The sequence below is a fragment of the Triturus cristatus genome, chromosome 4_1 (genome assembly GCF_964204655.1).
Source record: "Triturus cristatus chromosome 4_1, aTriCri1.1, whole genome shotgun sequence".
NCBI classification, from domain to species: Eukaryota; Metazoa; Chordata; class Amphibia; order Caudata; family Salamandridae; genus Triturus; species Triturus cristatus.
The window spans coordinates 433,812,379-433,834,584 of NC_140585.1; the positions used below are offsets into that span (position 1 = coordinate 433,812,379).

Sequence of the window (22,206 nt, forward strand, 5' to 3'; positions counted from 1 at the left end):
TTATATCGGGTCCATTATGTTATCCAGGCAGAGATGTTGTGGGTTGTGATCACTTTTCTTTGTTGCTATTATTTTTAATGTGTTACATAAGGTATAGTCATCTGCATGAATAGATGTGAAATCTATGATGGAGTTGGCGTTGGCGTTGTATGCCCTAAAAGTTTAATTTGGTGGACAGTCCTGCGTGAGCCGTCTATGCAATTATCTAAAACCCAATTCATTGAAAAAGTTATCAATTCTCTTTTTTTAGTAGATTTATGCAATTTTCCTTTAATCTGCATTGGTGAAATTATACAGTGTAGATCAAGTGAACAATTTGCTGGGCAATCATGTGTATTTGGTAGCAGGCATTCATTGAAATCTCCGGTTATTATAATGGGAATTAATAAGATTTTCCATTCACTCAGTGTAGCAGTGATAGTTTTAATTTCATAAATGAGCCTAGAAGAAAAGAAGACACGTATGATTAATACTGGCTATTTTACTAATAGTTTTTAGCATTGAGTCACCAGAAACTATGGTGAGTTTGTTTTTACTGTCATCCAAGAGGCAAATTAACAATAGTAGTTCTTGTTCCTTACTCCAACTCCTTAGAAAGAAACATAAACATCAGTAGATTGCTTCCTGTGCAAAGAATTGTAACTGTTCGTGGCAATGCAAGCATGAGGAGAATAATTTTCATCCAAATCAGCTAACATATCAATGAAAACAGTATCTTCTCCACAGGGTCTGGACTTTTGCTCCATCGTATTGTAAATGTGAAGTGCTTCAAGGATGAGAATGTGTAGTAGGATTCGTTTCTTCAGCCCAGGAGTCATCTCCTCATCTTCAGTGGTCTCTCTGTAAATTATAAGCTGTTTTTTCCACGCATGCTGTGTAAGGGGTGTATCTCCAGGAGTATCCCGGAAAGGCTTAGGTTGTTTTAGGATAAACGTTGGTTGTACACCCATAGCTACACCCTATGAGGGGAATTTATCCCTGAAGTCTTCACTCTATGACATATTATCTGGATTAGTATTGTACGTATTACTCTCTACTCCAGAATATAAAACATGGTGCAATGTATGTATTTATGTATTAACTCTCTCTTAGTAATTCCCTTTATTGTCACTTCAAAGATTAAGATAACATTATCGAAATACCTGCCTCCTGAGACCATGTTTCTTGACCCCATAGAGTGTCAGTGTTCTGATATCACAACGTGCCAATGTGTGCTTGTAGAGAGTGATTGTTCAAGATGCGTGATTTACCATGGTCCCATTCTTACACACCTAAAAAATTTCACTTATTACAATCTGCAATTGCAGAGCAAGTGGAAATGATCATGGTAAGCAGACCATCTTTGAGGCAATTATTGGATTGGATAGCTGTTGTTATTTTCCTCAGATCTACTGATGGTTTAAGACTGAAGAAATATACTTGTCTAGATAGTCATACTCTGCCTAAAATATGTGAAATGAACTCCTCTTTAGGCGAGACGATTGTTTACAACTCTGGAATAAGAAAGTGAAGAAAAGCAAGTGTTACTTAAACAATCTAAACATTTAAAACACTTTAAAAACACTTACATATCATTGCAGGGAAAACTGCATGGTTGAGCACTTTAACCGTGTGCTGGGAGATAGCATTCAATTAGCCATCTCTAGCAATACCAGTTGGATGAATCAAGTTAGGGATATGCTGTGAAACTACAGAATCACTCCACATTCTGTGACTGGAGAGATCACTATTTGTTTGCTAAAAGGGAGAGTGGCATGCACCGTGGCAGTGCCAGCTTGGGTGGTGAGATTTGGTCAACAAAGTATTGATCACAGTAGATTGAATGAAAGAGTTGCAAGATATCAGTCACTGTATGATAAGAGATACAATGGCAAGATCAAGAAAACTGTTGTGAAGTTCAGGGAAGGTATGTTAGTGAGAGTGTGTTCAGGAATCATGGTGAGGAAGGGGAATTCCAAACTTTCTGAACCAAGAAGGGTGGTGGAGATGAAAGGTATTATCCTGGGATTGTCTGATGGAAAGTAGTGGAATACTAGAAGGGTGTCAGTGTGCAATGAAGTGGAACAGCAAGAATGGTTGAAGTTGTTAAGCAATGGTAATGGATCAAAGTCTGCGATTCTGGATGCGTTGGCTTCAGAGGGGTCAGTTAAAGTGTATGCTGACCAGGAGTTTGGTAGATGAGAACCAAGCACACGTGTGAGAATGATACCCCAAAATTTAAAGGATTAATCATGTTCTTGAATTGTTTATATTAGATATTATTGTATACAATTTTGTTAGTTTGTAATTAAAGTTTGTAAGGAAAGGGGATGTGTTGTATTCTGAACCTCCCTGGTGCTGAAGCTGTATCATAGCAACTGTGGCTTCAATTTCCAGAATCTGGTTTGTGGAGTTCTGAGAAACTGGAGCTTGTAAACAGTTGCTGAGGAGAATAGACAGGCCAGGGGTCGTTACTCCCATACTTACTAAACCACTTTAATTAAGCTACCATACCCTTGTATGTTTTAAAATGAACCACTTTTGGGTGTGGCAAGATGGCGGCGAGGTGAGACGTGTCCTCTCGTCTCTCCCTCTGGCCTTCCGTGAATCCACCAGGCTCGGCCCCGCTATAGCCATTGCTGAGAAAGATTCCTGTCCGGGATAGCACGCTGGGGTCATCAGCACCCACTTTCCCGGCGAATATCCCTGGAGCGGTGGAGTAGAGCGGCTCACGAGATCACGGCCTGCGGCTGGAGGTGGAGCGGCGGCCTCCAGTTTGGAACTGCACCGAGCCAGCGCTGCCGTAGGGCAGAAGGGCCCTACGGCAAGAGAGTTCGGTGCCTCGGCCCCCTCTCTCAACCGGGGCACTGGGATCGCCACAACGCTGCTGCAGCCACTGACCTGAGGAGCTGCGACTGGCGGCGACTCCGGAGCTGAGAGGCAGTTATGCGTGAGCCTACGTAACACCCGGCGGCCGCGCCTGGCAAGCGCAGCTGAGCGCACGCGTCTACCGCTGCCTCCATTCCAGCCAGCAGATGGTGGAGTTGGCCGAGGAGGTCTGGGCCTGCCTGAACCTTTGCACGGCCCCTGGAGAACATTGGAGGTGAGAGGGGACACCTGGGATGGCACTGCCACACATGGAGCCCTTCAGCCCGGCTGACAGAGCTCGCCACCTGTTTACAGTGCCCTGTGGAGATCTTTTAGCTGGTGCCCAATGTTCCCTGGGGGTATTACACACACAGGCCCTAAGTTGACTGCCTGCACAGGGGGGCACGAGCGTGACAGCTGGTAGAAGCGGTCGCCGAGGGTAGGGCCCGGCACAACGCGGAAGGGGCCGGCTCGGTCTGGGTGTGGCTTGTGGTGGGCTGGAGGCTCCCCGCTTGACCCCCTTCCAGAACACGCATAGCGGCCTACCACTCTGGAGAGACTTGCACCTAGGGCAGTGACTATACCCTTGTGGACATTAGTGGTACGCCCAGGCCCCCGTGCCTCGACAACAGTGAAGGGTCTTTGAACTGCAAGCTCCAGTTGGGAATTATAGCGGCCGCTTTGGATGAGAGGTGAGGCCCTGTCATCTGCACAACTTGGCGGCTTTACCGGATCTGTCTCTCCCTGAGACTTTCCTGTGCGGCGACCCTCCCCCACGAGGCCGCTCACTAGCGACCTACCACCCATCCCCAATACTCGGCCAAGCCAGTGACATTCAGCCTGCGACCTCCCTTACGTCCCCTCCCTGTTGGGGCAGCACTGTGGCCTCCACGTGGGGGAAGAAAAGTAAGTCCCTCCAGGAGCTCTTCGCACATCCTCAGGGGCGAACGCCATCAGGCTCCGCAAAACAGACTGGCACTATTTCTACATCCGTGGGTGGCCCTAAAGAGGAACCAGTCATGGAGGCCTTTCTGGAATCCTTGTTCTAGGCCCTCCGGGATGATTTACACATGGTGAAGCGGGACCTCGCTGCAGAACTTAAGGACTTCCAAAAGACCTGGATGGCATTGTGGACCGGAAGGTGGCTTTGACAAAACTAAAGTGACACACGTGATGAGGAGGTCTCCTTCTTTCAGCAGGAACTTATCCGCATACACGACCAGCAGGTGGACCTCCAGACTCACTCGGAGGATTTGGAGAATCGCTCCCGCCGGCATAATGTGCGAATTCGGGGAGTGAGACCAAATGCAGAAGCGGCCGATATCTTCATGTGTGTGCGTGAACTCTTTAATCACATCCTAGGTAACCCCTTGGATACCGATCTCTGGATCGACCACCTGCGGACATATTAGTCTGTGTGCACAGTTTCCGCACCAAAGAGGAAATTCTTCAGAAGGCCAGGACGCAGCATCCAGTCACGTTTAGAGACCAAACTCAGGTTCTTTACCAGGATCTCGCTGCCCTTACGCTTCAAAAACGTAACACCTTCCGCCCCATCACTGAAGCCCTGTGCCAGCGCAACATTGCGTACTCCTAGGGCCACCCATTCCGTCTTATATTCCGATACGATGGCAAACTTTACCAACTCCGCTCCCTGTCGGAAGCCAGTTGGATTCTGGGGATTAAGATACCAGACGAGGAGGACAGCAGCGACACACAGGACCAGGGGCCAGGCGATATTCAGCCACGATGGAGGAAGCAGCGATGCAGATGCCACCCCAACCACCCGTGGTGTCCAGACCCCGATGAGATCGCAAAGGGACAGCAGGACGCTCTGGAGGCATTACCAGTGACTCTTGCTAGGTCACAGTCCTCGTCATAGGCCTGAGCCAGATATCTCTTTCATAGCATTTCTGCTCCTTGGGTGGTCTGGAGGGGGGACAGGGGATGCGATTGGCCACTTAATTCCCATGTAGATGTTTACTCTGATCTTCCGCGGAAGACGGACTGTCACCAACACTTTTGATTTGTTTTGGCACCTGTTGTGCCGGGGTTTTCTTTCTCTTTTACAGGGGCTGTCTCTCTTTTTTCGCCCTCCCTCGCTCCCCATTGTTCTCCTACCATTGCTGGGATCGACTTCCTGAATTGGCAACAGGCGCCCTCTAGTCATCCTCTGCTGCTGCCGCTGTGCATTCTCCCCTGCCCTAGGCTACGCGCGTTTTTCCAAGCCCTGTATTCCCGCCATAGATTCCTCCTCACAGTCTTAAAGTCCTCACACTTAATGTATGGGGGCTCAATCATCCCATCAAACGCAGGGCAATTTTGGCTTACCTGGAGAGCTCAGGGGCTGACATATGCTTATTGCAGGAAACGCATCTGCTGGCTAAAGATTGTCATAAACTCCGGTCACATGCTTTCCCGATACAATTCTTTTCCTCTGGTTCTGCTAAATTGGCTGGGGTGGCGATTTTGATTTCAAGGGCTTTTCAGGGAAAAGTAGTACTGAAGGAGGCTGAAATCAAAGGCAGACTTCTCACCTATCAGTTTCTGATTGGGGGACACACACTGATTATAGGTTCCATTTATTACCCTAACAAAGGACAGGAGCGATTTCCCACGAAGCACTACACAAAGCCACAGCCACTTCTGAACGCAGGCTGCTCCTGGGAGGGGACCTCAATTTAGTCCTTAATAATGAGCTGGACAGGTCAGTGTAACGCTATGGCCAGGTATGTGCTATCTCCCGCCCAGGGCTTGCTTGGTTAGGTGACCTGGGTTTGAGAGACCTGTGGAGACATTATAACCGACACTCCAGGGAATATTCTTATTATGCACACAAGACTTACGCTAGGCTGGACTATTTCCTAGGCACTAAGGCTATTAGAGACATCACTATCTCCTCAGACATCCTAGTTGCCGCTTTATCGGACCATGCCCCTGTAGTGCTTACTATGATGTTGCCCCCTGTCCAGCACCCTAATCGGCTGTGGCACTTTCGTGACTCACTCCTGCATCAGGCGGACACCGTGACCCAGATTCAACGCACACTCAATGACTACCTATCCCATAATGACAACTCTGACACGTCAATCTCCACTAGATGGGAAGCTCTGAAAGCAGTGGTCAGGGGATCAATTATTGCCATCTCCTCTGCAGACAATGTGAAACGCAAACGCAAGAGAGATGACCTCACCCAGAGAGTTCGTGAGCTAGAACTGATCCACCGACTAACTGGGGCCCCGCACATATGGCTCCAATTGAAGGCAGCTAGGTCGCAGTTGGCTACCATAGATTGCGATAAAGCTGAATATGCAGCGTTATGTCTGCGACACTCTTTTTATGTCGTCGGGGACGAGTGCGGCCGGATGATAGCGCACAAACTGCGGGAAACCCGGTTGGTGAAGGTGTTCAGGAAATCAAAGGTCAGGTAGGCCACTTGCACACGGAAGACTTTGATATAGCCGAGACGTTCCATGACTTCTATGCACAACTGTATGATACCCAGCACCTAGAGGGGAAAGATCTAGATGCGTATCTAGATCAGATTACTCTTCCCAGCCTGTCATAGGCTCAGGCTGAATACATAGAGAAGGAGATTCGTACGGAAGAAGTTATCTCGGCCATCTCTTGCTTAAAACAGGCCAAATCTCTGTGCCCGGATGGCTACTCGGCGGCTTTCTATAAACAATTTTGTTCCACACTCGCTCCTCTTCTTACACGCCTTTTCAATTCCTTTGCTCCTTCGTGGGCGATCCCTCCCTTTATGCTAGAGGCGGCAATAGTGGTCATTCTTAAGTCCGGCAAAAATAAGACACTTTGCGGGGCATATAGGCCCATTTCCCTTTTAAGTATTGACCTCAAGCACTATACCAGTATCCTGGCGGCTCGTCTGGCCCCCTTTATGCCTGGTATAATCTACCCGGATCAGGCAGGTTTTATACCCCAAAGGCAGACCAGTGATAACACGAAGCTGGTTCTCCATCTCATTGAAAAAGCCTCTCGCATCCCGGGAGAATACATGCTTCTGACTATTGACGCCAAAAAGGCATTCGATCATGTGCACTGGCCCTACTTGGAGCAAGTGTTGATTCGGTTTGGCCTTCGGGAGAAGATGAGGACCCGTATCCTAAATTGCTACTGCAGCCCCTCGGCGGTAGTTCGGGTAAATGGTCATACATCTACCCCCTTTAGCATCCACAGAGGCACTAGGCAGGGGTGCCCGCTCTCACCCCTGCTCTTTGCCCTATACATGGAGCCTCTGGCGCAAAGAGTGCGGGAACATCCATTGATTACGGTCATCTGTTTCGGCGGAGACACTCACACCATCAGCTTGTATGCAGACGATGTCCTGGTCACCCTGACAGACCCTGCACCGGCTCCGGGCAACTTTCTGGAGGAGCTAGACTCCTTTGGGAAGGCGTCCAGGTTTAAAGTTAACATTACAAAGTCCACTGCTCTGAACCTTTCCCTATCGCCTCAGACGCTGGCGACACTGCAGGCTCGCCATTCCTTACAGTGGTCCACTGACACGATCCCTTATCTAGGAATCCGGCTGGTTCCTACACTACCAGCAATGAGGTCAGTTAACTACAGCATCTTACACTCTCACATTGGCGCGGACCTGCGGCGCTGGAAACACTGCCCCATCTCTTGCTTGGGGTGCATAGCAGCAGTCAAAATGACGATTTTCCCCAAACTCCTCTACCTCTTCCAAATGCTTCCCCTAATGCCGCCCAACGGCTGGCTCCAGAGGATGCAATTAGAACTCTCTCAATTTATCTGGCAAGGTCGTAAGCCGAGGATGAAGTGGCTGGTCAGCTTTCTCCCTCCTAATGAAGGGGGGCTGGGGATCCCAGATCTCGCGCTTTACTTTAAAGCCGGGCAGCTGCATCACTTAGTGGAGTGGAGCCAGACGGAGTCTGAGAAACACTGGCTCTTTCAGGACCGCGTGATAGCAGGCACTTCCCTGATGAAGATCCCCTTCCTTCGAAAGTCTCATCATCCTCCCAACCTTTTTGCTTCCCATGTGACTCGTCCAACTTTGATGGTTTGGGATCAGATGAACAGAAGACACGGGCTGAAGACTTTCTCTTCTCTGCTCATGCCTCTCTTTGGCAATCCTGATTTTGGCCCGGGGGTGGGGGAGCACTCCTTCCCTCTTTGGAGGACTACAGGTTGCCGTGCGCTAGGCACTCTGTACGATGCAGACAGTGTTGTGCCCTTTGCACAGCTGTGCATACACTACAGTCTCCCCGAATCTGAGCGCTTGCACTATTTGCAGCTGTGGCACTGGGCCTCCCACCCTGAGAATCAGTCACAGGCCCATAGGCATCTCACCCAGTATGAGAGATGGCTGATCACACGCTATTCGGACAAGAAGCTAATTTCAGACCTCTACAGAATGCTTCTCTCTCACTACACTCATTCCTTTCATGCTGGTCGGGCCCGATGGGAAAGGGATTTAGGTCGTGATCTCACCAGCAAGGAATGGGAAGGGATCTGTTATAGGGTGCGTCATACCGCGACTCATATAGGTCTTACTGAAACTTTTACTAAGCTAGCGTACTATTGGTATTACACCCTCGAGCGGATGCACCAATTTGACAGCGCACATAACCCAGACTGCTGGAGAGGATGCGAGGGTTGGCACACTTGTCCACCTGTTATGGGATTGTGAATATCTGACCCCCTACTGGACCCAGGTTCTCGACGAAATCGACAAGTATTTAGATACGGAGCTTCCTCGGCTCCCGGAGTATGTACTGTTGGGGGTTCCTAACCCACTCACCAATCCCTTGAAGTCCAGGAGGGGAAAACAGATCGCGCTTGCGCTGGGCACTGCCACACAAAACATTCTCACACATTGGAAAGCCAAATGTATTCCAACACACACTGGGTGGCTCCACCGACTACCTAGGCGGTAAACACCCAAAATATCGTATTTGAAATATCGACTGTCCAGAATATCGAAATATAGAGAGGCCAGAATATCGAATTCCCAAAATATAGTTGTATAAACAAAATTTGAGGTAAGAAATATCGATTTCCATAATATCGAATTTAGAAATATAGTTTTCCATAATATCGATTTTTTTTTGTGTGTTATGTATGCTAGTATATGTGTTAAAATTATATATTATTTTTTCAATGTATGTTGAATTTTTTTAAAGTAATGAATTTTATGTTATTTAATTGTTGCGTAATTTAATTCCGTAGTGGGTTGTGGGTTTATAGGGGAATAGGGTGGGAAGTAATTTAATTATAGTAAATTAAAAATACATTTTTATGAATTATTAATCATTTTTAATTTAATTTTGCGTTTTAGTTCTTTAGCGGGTAGTGGGTTTATAGGGGAATAGGGTGGGAAGCAATTTAATTGTAATTAAGTAAATATTTATTTCTATTTATATGTATTGATAATTAATTGTTACTTAATTATTAATTATTTTTTATTAATTGGTAATTAATTTTAATTAATTGTTTAATTGATAATTATCTTCATTGTATTAATGTATTATTTGGAGTGAGTTGTGGGTAATAGGGGAATAGAGTGGGAAGTAATGTAATTCTAATTAAATAATTATTGAAATTATTTTTGTGTATTGATAAATAATTAATTGTTAATTAATTATTATTGGTCTTTTTCTATTATTACATTTTTGTTATTGAAAATTAATTGGGCTGCAATTAATTATTAATAGGTAATTAATTTTAAATCAATAAAGATGTGTTGGTATTTATAATTAATTAATTATTACATATTTTGTGATTGGTAATTAATTGTAATTAATTTTTAATTGGTATTGATAATTAATATATTCTTATTTAAATATTAAATCATTACTTTCCCTACTTTTGAACTTTCTAGAGTGGAAATAGTAATTTTTACCCCTACGCTATCCAACGCTTTCCCTACTGTTGCACTCACTGGAGTGGGAATAGTAATTTTTACCCTTACGCTAGCCAACGCCTTCCCTATTGTTGCACTCATTGGAGTGGGAATAGTAATTTTTACCCCAACGCTATCCAACGCTTCCCTACTGTTGCACCCTCTGGAGTGGGAACAGTAACTGTTACCCTCTCGCTATCCAACGTTTTCCCTACTATTGCACTCTCTGGAGTGGGAATAGTAGATTTTACCCCTACACTATCCAACACTTTCCCTACTGTTGCACCCTCTGGAGTGGGAATAGTAATTTTTACTCGCCCGCTATCCAACATTTTCCCTACTGTTGCACTCTCTGGAGAGGGAATAGTAATTTTTACCCCTACGCTATCCAACGCTTTCCCTACTGTTGCACTCACTGGAGTGGGAATAGTAATTTTTACCCCTACGCTATTCAACGCTTTCCCTACTGTTGCACTCATTGGAGTGGGAATAGTAAATTTTACCCCTACGCTATCCAACGCTTTCGCTACGGTTGCACTCACTGGAGTGGGAATAGTAATTTTTACCCGTACGCAATCCAACGCTTTCCCTACTGTTGCACTCACTGGAGTAGGAATAGTAATTTTTATCCTCCCACTATCCAACAAATTCTTTACTTTTGCAATTGTTGGAGTGTGAATATTAATTTTATTCCCTTAGCTATGTAATATTTTTAATTTTGTTTTATTATGGTGTCGATTCTGATCCGGTAAAAAGGCCCTACGAATCGTCGTACGGAGCGTTTTCTACGTACAAATCGTACAAAAGACCATACGGGTAAAAAAACCCTACGAATCAGATCCGGAACAGCCTGTACACGCCGTCCGTACGGATGTAAGCAGCGTTTTACGGCCCAGCAAGTACAATCCGTCCCTATGGCACGCCGAACGGCTCTTTTTTTATGGGAGCCAAAAACAGCCGTAAAAGCTGATTCCCCAGTCATACAGGCCCCCCCACAACTCCCCCGCACCGTACCCCCACCCCCGTATGTATGCACCGTACCCCCACCACCCCCGTATGTATGCACCATACCGCCACCCCCGTATGTACGCACCGTACCCCCACCCCCCGTATATACGCACCGTACCCCCAACATACAGGGGTTTGGGGTACAGTGCGTACATACGGGGGGTGGTGGGGGTATGGTGCGTACATACGGGGGGTGGTGGGGGTACGGTGCATACATACGGGGGTGGTGGGGGTACGGTGCGTACATACGGGGGTGGGGGTATGGTGCGTACATATGGGGGGGTTGTGGGGGGGCCTGCCCCAACACAGGCATGTATGGTGCGGATGGCACCGAGGTGTACGCACTGTAGGGGGCGCCCTTGTGCGAGACGTACCCATTCAGTCAATGAGAGCCCATGTCCGACCGAACCGAGTCCGGCAGCATAAGACTGCATCGTACTCGCTCGGTCGGACTGCAGGACTCCGGCTCGGTCGGAAAACACTCCGGATCTGTCTCGGTCGGTGAGCTTTCCGACCCGGATCGGAATTGGCCCCTTTGTAGTAAAGTTAAACTCTGAAATGGTGAGAAGCCACAAGTAGTAAATGTACTACAAAGCATAAGTGGAAAATTAGACAGGTAGATACATTCAAATTTGTGAATAGGTTTCAATATGTTCTGTTCTAATCCAACCTTGTCCTGTTGCTATGGAAGTTTTTTTTCAGTGCCCAAGGCTCTCTCATAGTAGATTGATTGGTAATGGTTATGTTTTTGTATCATGAATCAGCGTCAATATATTCTCATCCGTATTCTGCATGATTTCAATATTGCTCTTATCTCACCTTTTTTATATTGAATTGTCCAATGAGATGTCAAAGAGTACCTAGGACTTCTGGTATGGATTCTGCATTGAATTTGTTTAGGTGTGAGGTGAGCTGCAAGTTCCTTGTACTTTATGCAGCTTAGAGTTACATGACCTTGGTTGATGTCACAAGTTTCAACATCTTAGCCAATTTCTTGCATAAACAACTACAGTAACATACATCTGTTACACAGGTGTCTACTATTGTTGTTTCATTTGTTACTTGATCTCTCACTTATGAGAGTTTAGAGGATAAGATACTCCATCAAAGTGTGGTGGATATCCTGTCCACTATACAGCCGCATGGCCAGTTTGTCTTGGGCCCTAGTGCAAGCGAGAAAATAGCTCCTCCCACACCGGTTGTTGTTTGAACAGTGAAATACAGAAATAATCAGGGTTCAGTGATCTCCTCTCTGCAGCATTAATGGAAGATAAGGACCTGCCACCATATTCCAAGTGCCATAGGCTATAATTCACTTGCAATAGGGGTCAATTTATAGTTTAGCTCACAAGGTTCTCTGTCACAACCATGACCAAATATCCTGTCCGCCAAACCCTTGATCTACCAACTCTATTTCGGGTTGGGCAGATCATCATCTTTCTGACTGACGTGCCCCCACTGGCTTTGCCATTGGAAAGCTTACCATCTGCAACGACCAGCAACACAACACCTACACTTCGTGCCAACAGTGACCATCTGTGACTACGAATGAAGGCAAAGCTCCAGCGATGACCACCTCTTTGCACTACAGGAATGACCCCCTGCAAGACTCAACCTACTCTCAGGGCCGGCTTTAGCGATGGTGGAGCCCAATGCGACAATCATTTTTGGTGCCCCCTTCCCAATGACCGCTTTCTCTGATTCTCTCACTACCAACGGGCAAACGTGCCCCTCATCCCTCCAATCACAAGTTATTGCTAAACACATCGCCCCCATGATGTCAGCGCCCCCTTCACAGGTCAGCGCCCAATACGGACGCACCAGTCGCACTGCCCTAAAGCCGGCCCTGGCTACTCTTTCCTCTTTCTCTGCTCTAAATTGGTTTGCAATTTTTCGAGTTTTGTGCTTTCACTTTATTGCTGTTTGTGTGCTGCATACATACTTAACACATTCCCTCTAAGTTAAACCTGACTGCCAGGATGGCATGATTGGTTAGGGGGATTGAGGTGTCACCTACCACACTTGCACATCTCAAAGGGTTTGACACTAGTCTTTTGTGCCCCAATGCAAGACGGGCCAGGGCAGGGAGGAAGGAATTTCTAAACACCTCTGGCTCTGGGGCTGGAAACATCCAGACACTTCTCCTACTTCAAAGATGGTACCAAGGATAAATAGTGGACCCTCATACCCAGATCTTCACTACACCACTAAACCTGTGGAAGACTCAATAGGACTGCTCTGCTGCAAAAAGAGCTGCTACTCTGCTGCTGTGCTGCAACTCCTTGGAACCTCTGCTGTGAGATGTATACTCAATTCAATTTGTCTTTATTTCGATTAAATTCATCATAAAAGACAGTACAATATAAAAAAAGTTCCATAAATATACAAAAAGGGTAAAATCATTACAGGAATAAAAACTAGATAAAAACACATCACATGGTTACCATTAAATACTATTTCTAATAATCCAAACCCATCCTAGAAATTTGGCCACAGCAATTACAATGGGTTCGCTAGTGTCATATCTTAAAATTCTTAGGGCCACAAACCCCACCCTAGTGCCCCAGTTGCGGCAAATGGGTTTAAGCCATTTCGCCCGAGGGGCTGCATAGGCCGGGCATTCAAAAAATATATGACCAACCGATTCCCTGCAATCAATACACCAACGACAGGATTCGGTCACCCCCCCCTTCCAATTTTTGGTAAACAATCTGGTGGGTAGGGAACCAACCCTTAGCTGGTGGTAAAGTTTCCTGTCGCTGGACCTGCTAATAATATCCCAGTAATCTTCTAGTAGTGGGTCACTTTTACACTCAAGGAACTTGCCGGTCAGTGACGTTGTCAAGATTTGGTTGGACTGTTTCTGGTGTAACTGTGACCAATATAAACTTTTAAATAATTTATTGGGAGGAAAAGGGTTGTCAGCAGGGTCAGACCACAGGTTTCCCAAGCCCATAGATTCCAGAAGCAATCTAACTTGCTTAAATCATGCTATATTTCCAGAACCCAGGATAGAACGAACATCCAGGAAGGCCTTAGCATAAGGGGATAATTCCGGAGTAGTCCACAATCTTCACCATAGGGCCAAGGGTTTGAACCGGGCAATATCATCAATTGAGTGACAGCCAAGATCCAATAATAATGGTTTCACGGGGCTTGAACTGGGGAGACCCGTAAGGTTCTTCAAAAATTTGTTTTGCACCTTGACCAAAGGAGATAGTTCCGCACCATAAAGAATCGCCGAACTAATCCTGGAGTTATAAATCTTTATTGCTGGACCTATCCTTTAGGTCTGTGACAGTCTCTGTTCTTTCACCAAACACCCTGAAAGCTGGGCAAACTTGAGGGATAAAATGTCAATTTGGGGCTTCCAGCTCAGTTTACTTTCTAGGAAAATCCCCAAATAGGTCATAACGTTTGTATGTTCTAACTTTTCATTATTCATCGTAACATGACCTGCCACACGTCTTCCTTTATTAAAAACCATATACTTGGTTTTAGAAACATTTACTTGCAGATCATGATCGAGACAGAAAGTGTCAAACTTGTTCAAGGCCGCCTGTAACCCCACCTGTGTCTGAGACAATAAAAGGGTGTCATCAGCAAACATGAGCAGCGGGAGCTTGTTACCACCCAGGGAAGGGGCGTCAGTTGAAATGGATGAAAAATACTGCACAACTCTATTTATAAATAGCAAAAAAAGAGTTGGCGCTAGGACGCACCCTTGCCTGACACCCCGTGTTACTTTAAATCTGTCTGTGACCTGCCCTTGGTTCCCCCATCGGACTTGGGCAAAGTTTTCATCGTGCAACCTAATCACAATATTCAAGAGATCAGCGGGCATCCCTAGCCCATCTAGTACCCCCCATAGTTTAGTCCTGCGAACTAGGTCAAATGCTGACCTAAGGTCGACAAAGGCGGCATATAATGTGCCACCACCTAAATAGACCGTTTTCCAGACGATCAATTGGAACCTGAGGACCTGGTCAATGGTGCTAATGCGGGATCTGAACCCAGCCTGTAGCGGCGATAAAATGTCCTCCTGCTCAATCCATAACTGAATTCTTGCCAGAATCATCCTGGCAATGATTTTTTGGATCGAGTCGATTAGACTGATCGGGCGATAGTTCCCTGGGCTCGAGCGATCACCCTTCTTATAGATGGGCAATATCTCGGCACCTTTCCATGATTCGGGGATAACCGCCCCCTTTGCTATAGCGGTAGCCAAGAAGGCGATATAGGGTACCCAGCTGCTTTGATCAAATTTGAAAAGATCCGCCGGGACACAATCAATACCCGGGGCTTTCCACTGGGTATCTTTCTTAAAGCCATCTCAACTTCTCTACAGTCAAACGAAAACTTTTGGGTGGTAGACATATCCAGAGAAATTTGGGGGATTGTCTCATCAGTCAAGTTAGTACCAGAGAACTGGGACTCAAAATGCTCCACCCATATCTCAGGAACAACATGATTAGAGGGGACCTGCCAATTCGGGGAATTACCCCACTTCACAATATGCCAGAACTTGGTCAAATTTTTAAGTTTCCTGGCGACTAAAAGGTCTTGCCAATGGTCATTGTCCCATTCTTGTTTGGCCATAGTTTTGGCCTTACGGTAATTACACCTAGCTGATCTAATATTGGCCATATGTTTAGATTGTATTGCGGATTTCAATTTGCCGTAAGTCTCTCGGCACAATTTGTTGTACCAGTGATTGCGCTTTGGTTGAGTTTGTTTCTTTGGTTTACTGGGTTTGGAGAAATAGGTTTTTAGGCCCAAAAATAGAGTGTCATGAATTTGGGTAGTCTTCCTATTAACAGCTTCTTGGGATGGGAGGGAGTGCAAGGCTTCCAGAGCGCCAGTAACTTGTGTGCTGATTTCGGCTAATGCTTCAGTGTCAATAGCTACCCTTTCCCAGCGCACTCTCCGTTGATTATTGGTGAGGAAGGCGTCTGCGGTGACTATCTCGGTTTGTTCGTTGCTTCGGTGATCAGCACAGAGCAGAAAACTTAGAACGAGGGGGTTATGGTCACTCTCAGGGCGATCTAAAATCACCATATCTCTTAGGGTAGACCAGAACTCCACTTTGATGAGAGCATAATCAATTCTGCTGTGGCGAAGACCGTCAACAAAAGTGTCGCTACCCATTTTGTCTGAGTCGGTCCGTCCGTTTGCCGCCCTAAAGCCATGCCCCAAACACAGACTCATCCACTGGATGGCAGATTCGGTCCACTTCTTGATGGGTGGAAGATCGAGAAGAGGGATGTTCCAAAGAACATCCACTTCCATCGTGAGTGAATCCCCGGTAGTATTCAAAGGCTCAAAACAACAGTTCAAATCCCCAACAATTATTACATTAATGCCGGGGTTAACTGTTTCCAGAAACCCATCTAGTTGTAAAAAAGTATTAGTGCCGTGCCCTCCTGGTTGACCTCTATTGTAAACATTCATAATCATAATATCTGGACTATCATGGAGGTGCAGCAGTAATATTAGGAGATCTGGGCTGTCTACAACCAATTCAGAGGGTCTGCACTTAAGGGTTTGCCTGACCCAAATACTAAGACCTCCCGAGGGTCGGCCCTTTGCCCCTCTAGTAGCTGCTTTATAAAAGTTGATGAAGCCGGGTGAATAAACCGGGTCCACTGCCCACGTTTCCTGGAAAACCAGAATATCATATTTGTCCACCCATGTAGACCACTCATCTATTGAGGTTTTACTCCTTGGGCCAGCTATATTCCATGAGACCAAGGTGAAGAAATGGTGGTCACTGTCAGCAGGCGATTGGTCCGAGGACAAAACCTGGGGGGCAGTATGATTATCGGTCTTGCCGGGAACTGAACGCTCTGGCTCGCCGGGGCTAAGTTCTAAGCGCATATGATTTACCTTGTCAAGTCGAGCCACACTAACATAAGGAGCTGCGACTAGATCAGCGGGCAAAGGGCAGAGATAGTTTCTACCCTGTGATCTCTCAGAGAAATCGAGGACTAACAAGGGAGAATCTGGTTCACTACGGGGCACGAGGGATAGAGAAGGTGCAGTATTTAATCGCTCACCACCAGCTCCTATGAGTCCCCCCGTAAAACAACTACAGGTTACTTTCCCCGTCCTGGTAATACTTCCATACCCATTTTTATTTACACAAGCAAGGCCTATATTATTGTAAGCCAGTCAATCCACCCCTTCCATGCTGCTCAGTGGTCCGAAACAATTATACAAAGGGAGGTGGAAGTCATGTCTAGATGGACCTTGTTGGCCTCTGTAAACCCTTTCCCACCCAACTGGCTGAGCATGATGTGTGCCACAGAGGGCGGTAGAGTAAAAATACCACAAGTCAAAAGTAAGTATTCCTCTGGAACTCTGAGTATTAGGGTGGCAACATATGTGCCTCACTACTTCAGGGTCCCTAAAATTGATAATTATACAATCACCCTCCACATCCTTAGGTTTGGTGCCTAACCAGCTCACCCTTCGTACCAACAAAATTTCTGCGCGCAGGTTGGGAGGGAGAGGCCTATTGCCATTAAGACAATGTATAACCTTATTCTTAAGCTCTCTATGGGACTCTGTCTTATCATGTGGAATCCTTGGGACGCCTGCCAGGATTGCCGTATAAGGTGATGACTCGGGAGGTAGGTTAATACATGGGAGTTTGGAGAGCGAACCATCACTCTGGGGGACAGTAATCCCTCTTATGTTGGGCTCAGAATTAGAGTCATTTGTAGCCAACTTCTTCCTACCAACTCCGATTTGTGTATGGGCATCTTCCCTTACGGGGTCCAAAGCAGAAGTGTTTGCAGGCTCTTTAGATACGGAGGGTATAGAGCAATTAGGGGGTTTACTAGACAGTGTAGGGTGGATAGTACCATTCGAAACAATCTTTACTTTTGCGGCAGTACCAGGGAGTGATGTAGTCCCAAGGCCAGGATGGGGCTCTAGGGTTTGTTCCAAAATGGCCGTGTTGGCAAGCACAATACTTTCCAATTTCCCTATATTTGTACTAAGTTGCTTAACTCTCTCAAGTATTGGTAACAAAAGTGATTTTAACAATTGTTCGAGAGTTTCCAAAAAGCCATTGGTGGATGGGTTAACACAAGACTGGCAGGGTATGGTCTTGTTAAACATAGGGCTGGGGTTGACTGGGGGTATATTACAGTGGACTAGGGGGGGGTTAACTTAGGAGGAAAGTCGGGTTTAGACACTTTAGCGCGTTTACCCTTGTTAATCCCTCCCGCACGTTTTCTTTTTCCAACTGTAGACTGGGTCATACTCCCCTTTTCCAAGGTAACATCCGGTGGTATTTTTACAAGGGGCAGTGGAGGAATAATTCTATGTTTCACAATGAGAGGTCTGTTCTCTAAGATGGATATACTATCGGGGGTAGTATCCAGGGTGCTGTGGTTAGTTATATCCGACCCCACAATCTCGGTACTTAACGCCAGGTCAGATTCGGTTCGAATCGGCAAGCACTCAGGGGAAGCAACAGACATTATTTTACCCAGGGAGGATCTCTTTGCCGTTAAGTTCAGAGACAATCTTTTTTCGGTGAGGATAATTTCGTGCTCAAGAACACAAACTGCTCTGGAGATAAAGTGATCTAGAGTCCCAGATACTGTACCCCCTACACTATCCTGTACGATCTTTCTCCCAGACCTTAAAGAAGTTGCCATTTTTAGACGTGTCGTGTATATTATAACTACAACCACGTCAATATCAACAGCAGATGGGCCTAAGTCGCACAATATATGGCAAGGAATATCACATACACATGTGGATGAGAATGTATCATAACAAAGCGGCACAAGCTTATTAACAGTTTCGTAATGAGATCTCAGGGGAAATGATAGTATCTCACATCAAAGGTATACATCCAGGATCGCCGATGAAGGGGGGTGGCCCGTCCCATCCTCTTTCGGCCCCTGACGGCCACAGACGGCCACGCCCTTGTCCAGGGCTTTTCCCGGCGACACCCGCGCGCGTCCCGCGACGCGGAGGAAGCCTCTCCTTTTTCAGCGCCTCCGGGCATGATGCAGCAGGTAAGTGACGTGGTGCCGCAAAGCACCCTTGGAGCTATAGTCTCCCCCAACTGCGGCCGGTGGTCTCTATTCCGCGGCTGGGAAGACAGACAGCGTCTAAGTCCCAGGTGCAGCAGCACAGCCCAGGCAGGTACGAGCGCCACGAAACACACACTCGCCAGATAGACAACAGCCCCAGCTCCACCGAGGGAGCCTCTCCTTTTTCAGCGCCTCCGGGCGCGATGCAGCAGGGATGTGACGTGGTGCCGCAAAGCACCCTTGGAGCTGTAGTCTCCCCCAACTGCGGCCGGTGGTCTCTATTCGGCGGCAGGGAAGACAGACAGCGTCTAAGTCCCAGGTGCAGCAGCACAGCCCAGGCAGGTACGAGCGCCACGAAACACACACTCGCCAGATAGACAACAGCCCCCGCTCCACCGAGGGAGCCTCTCCTTTTTCAGCGCCTCCGGGCGCGATGCAGCAGGGAAGTGACGTGGTGCCGCAAAGCACCCTTGGAGCTGTAGTCTCCCCCAACTGCGGCCGGTGGTCTCTATTCGGCGGCAGGGAAGACAGACAGCGTCTAAGTCCCAGGTGCAGCAGCACAGCCCAGGCAGGTACGAGCGCCACGAAACACACACTCGCCAGATAGACAACTTGATGCAGGACCTCGCATCGCAGCCCTGCAACTCCTCAGAACTGCCTCTGCGTGACAAATCCTTGACACAGGACCTAGGATTGCAGCCCCTCAGCTCCATGGGATTGCTTTGCATTAGGCATCCTCAACGCAGGTCTCGCATCGTAGACTGCAGTCCATTGGAACTGCTGCTGCATGACACCTCCTCCACGTGTGATCTTGCAATGCTTTGCAACCCGGATTTAAGGTACTTTATTCAGTTGGCTCTAGATGGTCCCTGTATCTGGCCCCCGATCCATCAAGGTCAGCCTGAATTCCTGACTTTGTCCTGGTCCAGCGTGACCAGATAACCACAGTTGCCTCTTTGTGCATTTAGGCACTATTTTCCCTAACATCTTTAAAATTGCATATCTCTGGTTCTACTGATTGGATTTTCGATTTTTGGTCTCAAATAATGTCTCTGATAGTACTCTATTTATCTGAATTGGTGTGGGATTTTTCCCTGTGTTTTATTTTCACTTTGTTACTGTTTGAAGTGCTGCAAAAATACTTCACACATTCCATCTAAGTTAAACCTGACTGTGTTTGTGTCAAGCTACCAGAGAGTTAAGCGCATGTTAATTTGGGGTTTGCTTGTGTTTCAGCCTGACAAGAATTGTGGTTGCTGCTCAAGTAGAGTTTCACCCCGCCAACCAGTACCCCAATTTCCTACAGTTAGCACATTGCATCTCAAAGCAACACTGTGGCCATCTGGGAAGTATAAAAGTAGCAATCCAAGTTGGCCACACACCTGTGCCGGATTGGCAATGCCAATAGCAGAAACCAACAATCATTGTTGTAGCTGGATAGAACAGTGCATTCTGGGAGTTGCTCGTTTTGTTTGCTTAAATTAAATCAATGCACCTGATGATGATTTGCAAAGAGTAAATCCAGGACTGATACAACCTGTGGGTGCACATGGCAATGCTTCATCTGTGAAATGCTAGTATATAAAATAAAATCAGTTGTCCTGGACCAACTTTCGGAATGAGGGTCCTGTCATCAATGGTACATTGTTGAAGTCATAGGAATTGTGAAATATCGAAGTGTTATTCAAAGAACAAGTGTAGAAAATGCATCCAGCAATAGAGTAATGAGGGCATAGTACATAGCTGGTGGTGAATCTTTTAACACATTGTCACAAATATATTCCTAAATCATGGAGCGGTATCTCACTGTCACTTATGGGCAGACATTTTCCATTTGAATTGCGAGGACACAAAGTTTTACTGATAAAACTTACAGTACACAAATGACAAGGTGTGGAAATCGGGTTCAGCAACTATTTCATTTGAACCAAGGGTATTGATTAATGTTGATCCTATTGAAATCTGTATTTCCATCACACTTCCAAATTACAAAAACATGCTTCCATTGTTCTTTTCTTACTGCGGATGCAGTCAGAAATACTTGTTCAGTTAATGCACCGATATTTAAATTGTGTTTTAAAAAAAATAACATCCTTTCACACTCCCAGTACCCTGCAAGATTGTTGCATAGTTCACTTAACAAACAACTCTCACTTTGCACTCAGAGAAAGAAAGTAAATATCAATCAAAGAAACAGTAGCAATTTGCCAGAAGACACAGCCTGACATCTGAACTCTGTCTTTGAATGCAAGGCAACTCTGACAGGATAAAAGATAACATTTAAAGGCATCATTATTTGCTATTCACCGTCTGAACTTCAGCATGGCAATTTTGGAGATGCTGCAGCACCCCTCACACTCCTCCTTCCAGAACCTATGAAAACAAAGAAGGCAAGGATTAGACAGACATTGATATGTGAGCATTCTTTACCCAGTGAAGTGATTTTATGAAGGAAAGGTAAAGTATTTGATTGCTATTAATACTGATCTTTCTTTCTTGCTATCTGTCAACTGTAGTGCCACCAAGGGCACCGCACAGCCACCATATACCTTGACGGACATGATGAACCATTCTGCATTTATTTTATTTTGCATAAAGAAATCCCTAAACCGGGAGTTTATTTCTAGAAAATGTTACATGACATAAACATATTTCAAGATTGTATAATTAACTCAGAGGAGGTCTCTTTGGGCCACTGACATATCAGAAATGTTTATTGTTACCCACATAATGGTATTTATTTAATTGGACTCAAAAGGATGAAAGGCTCAGTGTACCTAACAGGATTCCATCCTGCTGTTATGGGATAATATACAGATCTCAGGAACGGATGCACTAGTCCACTGAGTCTTGTCCTAGTACTTGGGAGGCACTGAAAATCTTTCCTGCTCCACCATTCTATGCATTGTGGGATTGAATAATAATCTATAGGGTCACCCTAAGACCTTTCACCTTTTTCTCTCCACTTTTTGCTGAATTCATTTTTGTTGGCCTTAGGACTCTGTGCACTTCACCACTAGTAACCAGTGTTAAAGTGTTAAAGTGTGTGTTCTCTCTCTGTTTACCATGGTTTAACTGGCTTATAGTCAATTGGCATATTTAATTTACTTATAAGTCCCTTTTCTAGAGTGGTATATCATACTAGGGCTTGTACAGTAAATGCTACCAGTGGGCCTGCACTATTTATTGTACAACCCACTTAAGTAGCACTTTAAAACATGTACCAAGAATGCCATTGCAGCCTGAATACAGTTTTAAACTGCCATGTTCAAATGTCATTTAAACCCTTCTTGCCAAGCTGTTAACTCCCCGTTTTTATATAAAAGTCACCTCTATGGTAGACCCTTGGTAGCCCATGGGGCAGGGTGACATCAAATTAAAAGGCTGGACATGTACATTTAAGTTTTA

At 46.0% G+C, this 22,206-nt stretch overlaps 1 long non-coding RNA gene across 1 annotated transcript in view; it reads right to left on the reverse strand.

Annotated features, from left to right (window-relative positions):
- Nucleotides 1-466: 466 nt before the first annotated feature.
- The window catches only part of LOC146855081 (uncharacterized), a 33,547-nt gene continuing 11,807 nt past the window's right edge, over nucleotides 467-22,206 (reverse strand). Inside the window, exons 2-3 of the long non-coding RNA XR_014980785.1 lie at nucleotides 21,106-21,171; nucleotides 467-1,493 (exon numbers count right to left, since the gene is read on the reverse strand). This is a non-coding gene — a long non-coding RNA (uncharacterized LOC146855081). The remainder of the gene's footprint in view (nucleotides 1,494-21,105; nucleotides 21,172-22,206) is intronic.